Source organism: Apium graveolens, chromosome 11 (assembly GCF_009905375.1).
Source record: "Apium graveolens cultivar Ventura chromosome 11, ASM990537v1, whole genome shotgun sequence".
NCBI lineage: Eukaryota > Viridiplantae > Streptophyta > Magnoliopsida > Apiales > Apiaceae > Apium > Apium graveolens.
In genome coordinates, this window is record NC_133657.1 from 163,269,406 (window position 1) to 163,282,235 (window position 12,830).

Here is a 12,830-nt window from a genome sequence, read left to right on the forward strand (position 1 = left end):
ATAGTCTGAAATCATATTAATTTTTCGTCTTTCATCTTCTGCGATCCTAGGTAAGTAGTTAAGATTTTTTTAGAAAATATAATGACATGTTCTTTTGACAAATATGGCTTTTAGCCTTACAAATGAGTATTTATTCTAATAAATTTTCGGGGTGAGCGAGGGTCGAGTCCAAGACATGGGACGTCAGTGGATTAACTCTTAACCACTCAAGTTATCTAGTCATGCTCAAATATAATGACATTAAAAAATATATGGATATACAAATTGAAATGTCTAGATATTATCTATCCCACTACTCTTCTAAAAATGTAAATCAACTTCTTGATATTTTTTATAAAGAGAACGAGTACATAGAAGATGTTTGCAATCACTTTCTCTGAATTCTTTTCATGCAATCTTCTAACATCTATTAACATCTCGTATCTATCTATATATGCTATATTATAATAGACAAAACATTGTTATCAAGATATAAAAAAATTGATGTCTAAAATTTTGACAATCGACTCCCATATCTAGAATTCTAACCTGCATTTCTCCATTTTCAATTTCTTCACCCCCTTCCCCTTTGCTCTTTTATACTCTCTTATGTTTACCAGTTTTTTAATTAAAAATGAGATCTAATCCTTTTTTGTTAGTCCCTTAACAATATAACAAGAATTACAGAAGGGGGTTGAATGGAATTCTTGAAACTTTTTCTTGATTAAAAGAATGTTCTAACTCGAATATATATATAAGTGTGAATTGATTAGCACAATGCGGAATAGTAACTTAAATGAATCAAAACACAAGTAATAAAAAAAAAGTCTTTAAAAACTTTCTGGTGGATTTGAATGATTCCACCAGAGATATATAATATATATCGAGCGAACTATGTGTGCAAAAATCTCACAGCTGCTTACAAATATTGAACACTAAGAATGCAGAGAAATGCTCAGAATTCTGCTTACAAATGTTTCTCTGCTTCTTTCTCGGATTGTTCCTTAATTGCTACTTCTTGGTTTATATATCACCAAGATTACAAAGTAATGAGACAGGATAATAAAATAAAACTATCTAGTCTATTACAATGCTACTTCATTACTCTATTCCAGCATCTTTGAATATCTTCATAATAGCATGGAAATGGAAATGCTTCTTTGTTCTCGAAAACCCAGTTGAATAGGATACCACATTCCATTTGCATTTACTCGACGCATGTGACTGTGTTGTCACTGTCAACAGATATTTGAATTCTTTATCCGTCGGGTTCATGATCATCCATCGAGTTATTGATCATCCGTCGGGTTGTTGATCATCCGTCGAATTCATTGTTGTTTATCCGTCGGGTAGTAATCAGGCACTTGACTTCATTTCACTTATGCAGAATTACAAGACATCATCTATTTACAATTAATCAACCTATTATGTATATCTAACTAAAGTCAATTATGACTCAAATACTACTACATATTCTAAACAATGTGTATGCAGAAATGTGCTACAGACTTATTGTTACATAAGCTACTCACTCGATGGATAATAAGTCATCATCCGTCGGGACTATATTGAGTCATCCGTCGGGACTATAAATCTTATCTGTCGAGTGCTACATAATTTCACTAAGTAAAATCTACCAAGGTGTTTTGTTCATGAAATCATCAAGTACACAACATATACACAACAATCTCCCCCAATTTATGTCTACTGGAATTGTAGCCATAAATTAAGAGACACTTGATGATAACAAAACACCTTGAAAATACAAATTTTAAAAGACAGTAGATAATACTGAAAAGTGCTTTAATTAACAAAATGTACAAAGTTTTGCTCACAGTCATTTTCAAGATGCTCATCTTGCCTGAGCAGATTTATCTAGTTCCTTGAAGGTCTGGATCTCTTTTCAAGCTTTCTGTTATTTTCCTCAATCTGATTTGGAGCTGCCTGTGGAATTCCAGTTCATCAGATTCTGAGAGATTTAGCTTTCCTTGCATTTCCAAAAGAGTCTCATTGCTAGAGATGCTCAATTGGTCTTCTAATCTGAAAAATCTTCTCACTCCTTTGTCATCCATGAACTCCATTAGCCAATAGGGCCTTAGATGCACTCTTCTACCTGTGTAAGGGATGATTAGAGTCTTTGGGAGTGCATCTTTAGCTCTAACACTCCTTAGCTCTTTAATCTTCTTTAGTACCAATCTTCTTGCAGTAATATTGAACCCAAAGTTCTTCTTGAAGGATGAATAAACTTTAATCAGTACAACTTGGCTTTCTTGAAGGATCCTGTGAAGTGCCCACTGAATCTCCTTTCCTCCTTTGTACTTGAACACTAACCTTTTAGGGAGGTTTCTGTATGCATCAATTCCTCTCACTTCATCTAGTTCATCTAGATAGAGGTTTAGATCAGAAAATTCTTTGATGTCACACAAGTATATGTAATCTCCCCTATTGACTTTAGATTGAGCTTTGACTACTGATTTGGATTTGAGAGGTGACAGCTTCACTTTCTTGACTGCTCTTGACTTTGTTCTCTTTGGCTTGTTAAGGATTGGCAAATAGAAGTCAGGAATTGGTAAGTTCTCCCATTCTACTGGTTCATCCTTAGGCACAATAGGTTCACCATGGATGTTCCTGTAAGGATCCGCCACTTTGATATCTTCAAATACCACAGAGGGTTTTGATGCTTGAGTTTTAGTTGGAGTGGATTCCCTGGGAAACTGATTCTCCAATTCCTTATCAACAATGTCCAGTTTCCATTTAGTTCTTTAAGCCAATTCCTTGATTCTTGGAGATTTCTTCTGTTGTTCAACTTGCTTCTTTGATTTAATAACTTCAGATGGCTGAGAAGGAATTTGTTGTGATGAATTTACAGCATGTAGCTTACCCAAGATAGCAATTTGCTCTTTCTTTTGTTTAGTCTTTTTAGCATCCAGAACAGCTTGCTTCTTTTCCTGCTTCAATCTAGCCTTTTCTTCTCTCTTTGCTTGAGCAAATTGAGGATGTCCAGCCACCACACAAATTTCTTTCCCATTCCTGAAAATTTTAGCTATTCTTCTTTTTGAAGCTGAATCAGCTGGATCTTTGTAGAAAGCAATTGATCTTGACAGAAGCTTCTTTTCATCAGGCTTAGGTGTCTCATACACAGTATCCAAAGGGTTCTTCAATGATGATTTTGAGTAGTTTTGTTAGGGCGATAACACGCGCTAATAATACACGCAAGTATACGCGTTCGCAAGTAATATAGAATACTTTCTAGTTCGTTCCCACAGAGACTCAGACTAATTATTGTTTAATTAAACTCACGCACCAATGTATGATTACTTCTCAATGTTAAAACACTAACACTTAGAATTGTTGACTAAATATTAACTACAATTAATTACTTAGTTTATCACTTAAATAATACTTCAATTAACAATATTAAAACACTCATGAGATCACAACTTCATTACTACTTCCTTCAATAGTTATTGTTATTACCTTTAGCCTGTGACAGTGATGATATTAATCGAATAACATGAAACTGATAAAAGCCAACTTTCATTGTACTCATACCATTCTACCAAGCATCCACAATTAAGATAGAAGTTGAATAAGCATCAATTATGTTGAGTTCCTATATGTCTACAGAAATTGACAACACAACGATTTAAGCACAAGTTATTCCTTTTGATTACACAGGGCGAATAAAACTGTTAGAGTTACCCACTGATCATGCACATCATACATGAACCTATGCTAGCATGGCAAGTTCTAAATCTCAAGATCCACCGTCGCTTCACAAGAGATTAACACCCTATCTTATATGTTCGCGACGCACATAAGACGAATACGCACAACCAATACTAGATATCATACAATCATCACATACTAAAGTATTAAACAATTAACTAAAGAATTCCATAGTAAATCCGTTACGACCCCATGATCACGATTAGCCCATAATAGCACTTATCGTCATCATGGGTTCATATGAAATCATGATAAACAAACACAAGAAAATAATAACTAAATTAATTATATTAAATCAGAGTACGTCACAAGAGTAATTAAGTTCAAAGTAAGAAAACTAGCATCCAACGTTACAATAAAATAAGAATCACAAGAAAATAAGCTTCCTCTTCATTGCTGTGTGCTAAAACGGTCTTCTTCCTTATCTCCTTCACTCCTTGTTTAATACCACGATCCAACCTCGTGAAAACGTCTCTAAATCTACTTATATAATAGTCCCATAAAACTCAGATTACATAGAAGTGGAAGCCAAACAGAAGTAGAAGTCCTAAAATAAATTATCTTTTTTCCCGACCCTGCGCGGGCGCTCAGCTATCTCAGCTTTCTGCGCGGCCGCTCAGCATAGCTGAGCGGGCGCTCAGGACCCTACTGGAAAAATCCTGAGTTTGCTCCATTTCTTCATCGTAATCTGCCCCTTTCTTTCCTCTCGCAATGGTGAACACATGCCAAGGCTTATTCTTGATGATTACTCCTCCGAAATGCAACTAATACCCTGAAATGCATAAACACTAGAAAAACGCATCAAATACACAAAATACTTGATTTCAAGGCACCGATTTAAGCCATTTTAAGATGTTCTAAGTGGTATAAAATACCACTTATCACACCCCCAAACTTAAATCGATGCTTGTCCTCAAGCGTCACAGACTCAAAAACAAATAAAAACATGCATGAATGCAATCTATATGAAAATGCAGCGATCCCCCTTACTACGAACAAACCAACCAAATTGCAACATCTCAACAAATGCAGTTAGGCGACTAAAGATCAATAAACTCATGCAAACGAACATACAGCCAGAAACGTGGTGTGTGCAGATGCTTAACAGATATGCTTTGAAACTAGACCAATTATTATGACTCATTATCATCAAGGCAATCACATGATTCTACAAAGAATAAAAAATTCTAGGCACAAAGTGACATAAAACACTACAAGAATTCTGGAGCTTATTACGGAATCATGCTTTTTATTCACAACAACAATGCTTATTTGACCGTGCAATGAGTGAGGTCCACAAAAGACTTATACAATGGTATCCATGTAGCGAGCGTTAGGTTAGCGGATCCCAGACTCCAAAAGCCTTAGGTCACTAGACACAAAGTCCCCTAAGAACTTAATAACTCGAATACCAAAGAGCCCACTCATGATCAGTTATGCATAAACACAACAAATTTTTTTTTTCTCTTTTTTTTTTCTTTTTTTTTTCCTTTTTTTTTTCAAAATTTCTGAGCGTTTCGCTCCATCTTGCTCAACCCTAGACTACTCGCATAACATGCGAGCCGGCTACTAGCCATTTGACGCCTAGCCACAACTAGCAACAAATTCCATTTTTACTCCATTTTTTTTTCTTTTTCATGCCTTTACCACTAAGAACCTATTATCAAATTCTAAGCATAATAAATAGATTATCCTCGAAAACAATCAGATCATAACAACAATCTAGCCCTTAAGCATTCTCTAAGACTTAGTGAAAATACAAGTGCTTCTAGCATGCATATCAACCTACACGACTCAATATCACTTTAATGTTATCACTACACTCGCATCAATATCACAAATCAGTCGATAAATCATCGCAAAAGGGATCATGGTATATGCATGAGCTATATGATATGACAAACAAATAAAGCTATATAAAAAAAACTATATGGCAAAAATTATGCAACTATATGAACTAACTATCATGAATATGCAGCTATATAACACACACAAAATATTCCTTAACTACCACCCCTAAACTTAAAATCTTCACTGTCCCCAGTGAAGGTAGTAGAAAGGAACACAGGGTATACCTACTCGGAGTCATCATCATCATCACCCTCAGTGGGTGGAGTATCAGGCGGCGGGTATGCAGAGTCCTCACCAAAAACTGGCCACTAGATATCAGCTCCAAGGCCCCGAAAAGCAGTCCCTAATGCAAGGGTGAGCTCCTGAGCAAACCTGCTCTGTGTCTCGTACATGGCATCCATCCGCCGTGAAAGCCTCCTATACTGGGCATCAGCCATCCCAGCACCCTCCTGAGCTCTCGAAGAACCAGCCTCATCACGCCTAGGCCTCGCCATAGTAGCACCTCATGCTGGACGCCCTCCCGGAAGACGATAACCCAGTCCATGCTCCTCGGGCTCACCACCGGTCCACTCCTGCATCCCATTTAGAGTCCCAGAATCAATCGGAGCGGCCGGCAACTGTAACTACTCATGAGACGGCCAGTTCACTCCCACTGCTCGGCAAAGCTTTGTGACCGTGGATGCATAAGGGATGTTCATGTGCTTAGCTGCCCTCAAAAACTTCAGAATTCCTTGGTAGATAAACTCACCAAGGTCCACAAAGTACTCCTCATTAAGAATTCCCCACAACAACTGTGCTCTCTCAACTGTGACCTCATGTGCATGTGAAGAAGGTAGAATATTAGCACAAATAAACGCATTCCATGCACGGGCATACCTGTTCATAGCGATCGCCAGGAAGTGACGATACTCATTAGTGCCGGTTTTGAAGGTCCAAACTGTGCCCGACCTACAGAGAGTAGCACAAATCAAGTCCAAGTCAAAATCCTTAACAGTCTTCTCATTCCAGTTCTCCTCCTCGGGCTTCCTCTCTCGCTGCCCAATCACACGGCGAATCGCCGCTGGGTGATAATCAACCGTCAGCCCTCGGACCACAGAAAACCCATTCTTCTCGGCCTTCGCCTTCGCATAGAACTCGCGAACCACGCTCATCGGCACTGCTTCGGGCGACTCACAAAAAGCTATCCACCCCTTCTCTGCAATCATAGGTAGCAACTCACCATCCCTCCCCGACGGTAAAAACCCTCTCTCCTTCAGAATCGGCTTCCCCAAAAGCCTAGTGTACTCCTCCTCCGCAGCTCTGTCATTCAACCGAGGCCTTGCAGCAGTACCCCTCGATGAATCAGCAGTAGGGACTGTGCTGCTGCTATCAATAGTTCGTGCTCTCTTGGGTGCCATTGAATCTTGAATAATAGTGTTTAAAAACTGAGTTTTTGTGTTTGGGAGAGAGTTTGAGTGTAGAAAGTTTGTGGGGGATGTGTAGGATAGTTGTATGTATATATAGGGTGTGGATTAGGTTAAAATTAGATAAAGAGTGGGGTTGAGGGATGAAATCATGGGGTATTAGGAAAAGAAGTCGTGGGTTTATGGGCTGTGTTTGGGTTTTTTAATTTTCTGATTTTTTTTTGGTTTTTTTTCTGAACTTAAAAAAAATTCTGACAGTTGACCCCTGAGCGGTCGCTCAGCAGAGCTGAGCGGGCGCTCAGGGGGTCACTGGAAAAATATTTTTTTCAGTCCCGTTTTTCTGAATTTTTTGTGTTTTTGGATAGGTTATTAAAATCTAAGGGTTCCTGTAACAACAAATCATGGGTTGCCTCCCACGCAGCGCTTCTTTTTCGTCATTAGCTTGACGTTGCGTACCTTTCTCAAGTAGTCAATAAAATGGCACTAACCACTTCTCGGTTTGCCATGTCCCCATAGTAGTGCTTCAAACGCTGACCATTAACCTTGAACGCTTGGTCCGGATCATTCTCAAAAATTTCTACCGCTCTATGTGGAAACACAGTTTTGATAATAAAAGGTCTAAACCACCTTGATTTCAACTTCCTAGGAAAAAGTCGGAGACGGGAGTTGAATAAGAGAACTTGTTGCCCCGGCACGAATAACTTAGGATGTAGCTTCCTATCATGCCACCTCTTCACCTTTTCCTTGTACATTTTGTTATTCTCGTACGCTTGAAGTCGGAATTCATCAAGTTCATTAAGCTGAAGCATTCTCTTCTTACCGGCTGCATCTAAATCCAGGTTCAACTTTTTCAACGCCCAGTAGGCCTTATGCTCAAGCTCCGTAGGTAAATGACATCCCTTACCGTACACCAACTGAAACGGGGACATACCAAGTGGAGTTTTGTATGCTGTTCTGTAAGCCCAAACAGCTTCATCGAGCTTTAAAGACCAATCCTTCCTTGACGGACAAACAACCTTCTCTAGAATGCGCTTGATCTCTCTGTTAGATACTTCCGCTTGACCATTTGTTTGCGGATGATAGGCAGTAGCAACTCGATGATTCACATTATAACGCTGCATCATAGAAGTGAACTTACGGTTGCAGAAATGCGACCCTTCATCACTTATGATTACCCGAGGTGTTCCAAACCTTGTGAAAATTTGCTTATGAAGAAAATTCAGCACTGCCTTTGCATCATTTGTCGGTAGAGCTTTGACTTCTACCCATTTTGAGACATAAACGACTGCCAGCAAGATGTACTGATTATTGCAGGACGAGACAAAAGGCCCCATGAAATCGATTCCCCAAACATCAAAGACCTCGACTTCAAGCATCACATTTAACGGCATCTCATCCTTTCTCGTCAAATTTCCCACTCTTTGGCAACGATCACACCTTAAAACAAACTGATGAGCATCCTTAAATAAAGTAGGCCAGAAAAAACCTGCTTGCAGAATACGAGCTGCCGTCTTCTCACCACCATAGTGTCCACCATAAACTGTGGAGTGGCAGTCTCGTAGTATCCCCTCCGTCTCACAGAACGGGATACATCTCCTGATGATCTGGTCAGCTCCCTGTCTAAACAAATATGGTTCATCCCACATATACCACTTCACCTTATGCAAAAACTTCTTCTTTTGAGCTGAGGTCAAATTAGGAGGCATTATATTGCTGACAAGATAGTTTACAATATCGGCAAACCATGGCTTTTCCTCCTGAACTGCGAACAACTGCTCATCCGGAAAAGATTCATTGATCAATGTCTTATCTTGTGAAGTAGACTCGGGATTCTCCAACCTAGAGAGATGGTCAACTACTTGATTCTCAGTACCTTTTCGATCCTTGATCTCTAACTCAAATTCCTGAAGTAAGAGCACCCAATGAATGAGTCTCGGCTTCGAATCCTTCTTGAAAACCAAATAGCGAATGGCCGCATGATCAGTGAATACTGTCACTTTTGTCCCAAGCAGATAAGATCGAAATTTCTCAAAACCAAAGACTATAGCCAAGAGCTCCTTCTCCGTAGTGGTGTAGTTCATTTGGGCCCCATTTAAGGTCTTACTCGCATAGTAGACCATATGAAAGAGATTATTCTTGCGATGCCCCAGAACTGCACCTACCGCATAGTCACTCGCATCACACATCATCTCAAATGGCTCTGTCCAATCTGGTGCTGTAATAACTGGTGCAGTGATCAAACTCTTCTTGAGAGTCTCTAATGCCGCCAAACATTCATCATCAAATTTGAAAGGCACATCTTTCTCAAGCAAATTGCACAACGGCTTAGATATCTTCGAAAAGTCCTTGATGAATCACCGATAAAAACCCGCATGACTAAGAAAACTACGGATTCCTTTCACAGAAATAGGTGGTGGAAGATTTTCAATGACTCACACCTTGGCCTTGTCCACCTCCAGACCCTTGCTAGAGACCTTATGCCCAAGAATAATGCCTTCACGCACCATAAAATGACATTTCTCCCAATTGAGCACCAAATTAGTTTCCACGCACCTTTTGAGTACGGCACGAAGATTATTCAAACATTCATCATACGAATGTCCAAAGACGGAGAAGTCGTCCATGAACACCTCGACATTATTTCCAATCATGTCAGAGAATATAGCCATCATACATCTCTGAAAAGTGGCCCAGGGCGCCACATAACCCAAATGAAACTCTGCGAAAAGCAAACGTGCCAAATGGACAAGTGAAGGTAGTCTTTTCCTGATCCTCTGGTGCAATACAAATCTGATTATACCCTGAATAGCCATCCAGAAGACAATAATACTCATGACCAGCCAACCTGTCAAGCATCTGATCAATGAATGGAAGAGGGAAGTGATCCTTCCTCGTGGCTTTGTTTAACTTTCGATAATCCATACATACTCTCCATCCTGTAACTGTTCGAGTGGGGATGAGCTCATTTTTCTCATTTGCTACCACAATGATACCTCCTTTCTTAGGCACACATTGTACGGGCCTCACCCAAGAACTATCAGAAATAGGATAAATGATGCTTCCATCTAGCCATTTCAGAATTTCTTTCTTCACCACCTCCTTCATGATAGGATTAAGTCTGCGCTGCTGCTCAACAGTTGGCTTACTACCCTCCTCTAGCAGAATCTTATGCATACAATATGAAGGACTAATCCCCTTGATGTCTGCTATGGTCCATCCAATAGCCGATTTGAATTCTCTCAAAATCCTTAAGAGCTTGTCTTCCTCACTACCTGAAAGGTCAGATGCAATAATAACAGGCAAAGTAGATGCATCACCTAAAAAAGCATACCTCAAGTGTTCAGGTAATGGCTTGAGCTCCAAGGTAGGTGCTTCCTCTATTGATGGTTTGAGCTTTCCTTCAGCATTCTTGAGGTCAGAAGTACCAAGAGATTCAAATGGCATGTCCAACTTTCACTTCCAGGGAGAAGCATTCAAATATTGTAATTGCTGCTATCTTCATCATCACTGTCAAAATCCCCCACTAAGGCCTTTTCCAATGCATCAGACATTAGCATGCGATCGAGTTCCGAAGTAACCGCAGAATCAATCACATCCACCTTTAAGCACTCCTCATCTTCTGTAGGGAATTTTATTGCCTTGAACACGTTGAAGGTCACATCCTGATCTTGTACCCGCATAGTAAGTTCCCCTTTCTGCACATCAATCAAGGTACGGCCAGTAGCCAAGAAAGGTCTTCCCAAGATTATGGGAATCTTCTTATCTTCCTCGAAATTCAGAATAACAAAATCTGCAGGAAAGAAGAGCTTATCCACCTTGACTAGCACATCCTCCACTATGCCCCTAGGGTAAGTAATAGAACGATCAGCCAATTGTAGAGACATGTATGTGGGTTTTGGATCAGGCAAATCCAACTTTTTGAAGATCGACAAGGACATCAGATTGATGCTTGCTCCCAAATCACAAAGGCACTTGTCAAAAGTCAACTTGCCAATGGTGCAAGGGATGGTGAAGCTACCTGGATCTTTAAGCTTTGGAGGTAACTTTTGTTGCAGAACAGCGTTGCATTCTTCCGTTAGAGCCACGGTCTCAAGGGAATCCAGTTTCACCTTCCTTGAAAGAATACTCTTCATAAACTTCGCATAACTAGGCATTTGCTCCAGAGCCTCAGCGAAAGGTATATTGATGTGAAGTATCTTGAACACTTCCAGAAACTTACCAAACTGCTTATCCAGCTTTTGTTGCTGCAATCTCTTAGGAAAAGGTGGTGGAGGATAGAGCTGTTTCTCCCCTGTATTACCCTCAGGCAGAGTGTGTTCAACAGTAATCTTCCTTGGTTCCGCCGCTTTCTCCTTTTGCTTAGCTTCTTCATCTCTAACTTCAGCTTCTCCTTCATTTGCCTTTTCAGCGTCAACAACTTTCCCAGACCTTAAGGTAATAGCCTTGACTTGCTCTTTAGCTTCCTTCCTGCCTGGTACTTCCGTGTCACTAGGAAGTGTTCCAGGTTGACGATTGAGCACTGCATTGGCTATTTGACCGATTTGATTTTCCAAGTTCTTGATAGAAACCGCCTGACTCTTGCATAACAGCTTAAGTTCCTCAAAATCAGCACTAGTAGGTATAGCTACACTTCCCTGTTGAGGATATGATTGCCTTTGAGCATACTGCTCTGGTTGCTGGAATCCAGGTGGATTAAACTGTTTACTCACACCTTGCTGATATGGTGGCTGAATAGCATTCTGATTATTACCCCAGCTGAAATTTGGATGATTTCTGTTGTTAGGATGATAAGTAGCTGGCACAGGCTGCTATTGTCGCTGATAATTATTCACATACTGAACAGATTCGTTGACAAGAGAATACTGATCCGTAGTATAAGAACCTGCACAAAGCTCACAGACCGTAGCTATTTGATTAACTCCATATGTAGCCAGAGAATCAACCTTCATCGACAGTGCCTGGAGCTGCGCTGCAACACCGGTGGCTGCATCGACTTCCAGAATACCTGCTACCTTCCCAGGCATCATCCTCTGAGTTGGGTTTTGATGCTCATTTGTAGCCATAGTCTCGATAAGATTATAAGCCTCAGTATAGCTTTTGGCCCATAAGGCGCCTCCAGCTACTGCATCAAGCATGGGCCGAGATTAGGCCCCCAAACCATTATAGAAACCAGTGATCACCATCCAATCGGGCATTCCATGATGTGGACACTTTCTCAACATTTCCTTGTAGCGTTTCTAAGCTTCGCACATAGATTCTGTAGGTTGCTGCGTAAACTGAGTAAGAGCACTCCTCATAGCAGCAGTCTTTGCCATCAGATAAAACTTCACCAGAAACTTTTGCGCAAGATCTTGCCAAGTAGTGATGGACCCAGCTGGTTCAGAGTGTAACCAGTCCTTAGCTTTATCCCTCAGTGAGAATGGGAAAAGACTCAGCTTGATAGCCTCATCAGTCACGCCATTATACTTGAAAGTGCTGCAGATCTCGACAAAATTCCTTATGTGCATGTTGGGGTCTTCAGTCGCAGCTCCTCCAAAAGAAACAGAATTCTGCACCATCTGAATAGTGCCCAGCTTGATTTCAAAGGTGTTAGCTTGAATAGCCGGATGAAGAATGCTTGACTGAATGTCATCAATTTTAGGCCGAGAAAAGTCCATAAGAGCTGGATCAGCCTGAACAATACGATCACCCATAATTACTGGTTCTTTCTGCTCAGTTCCTGAATCCGAATCTTCAAAATCTATCTTCTCCGGAATATCAAGAACTTCGTCTCTCTCCTCATCTGTATCTAAAGTCCTCTTGCGAGTACGAGAACGAGTTTGCATAAACGCTCACTTAAGTACCTGAGACACAACCAAAAACAATAAG

At 40.3% G+C, this 12,830-nt stretch overlaps 1 non-coding gene across 1 annotated transcript; it reads left to right on the top strand.

Annotated features, from left to right (window-relative positions):
• Window positions 1–12,155: 12,155 nt before the first annotated feature.
• LOC141699121 (small nucleolar RNA R71) lies at window positions 12,156–12,262 on the top strand. Its single transcript, XR_012565606.1, has one exon. It is a non-coding gene; the product is annotated as a small nucleolar RNA R71 (small nucleolar RNA).
• Window positions 12,263–12,830: the final 568 nt, after the last annotated feature.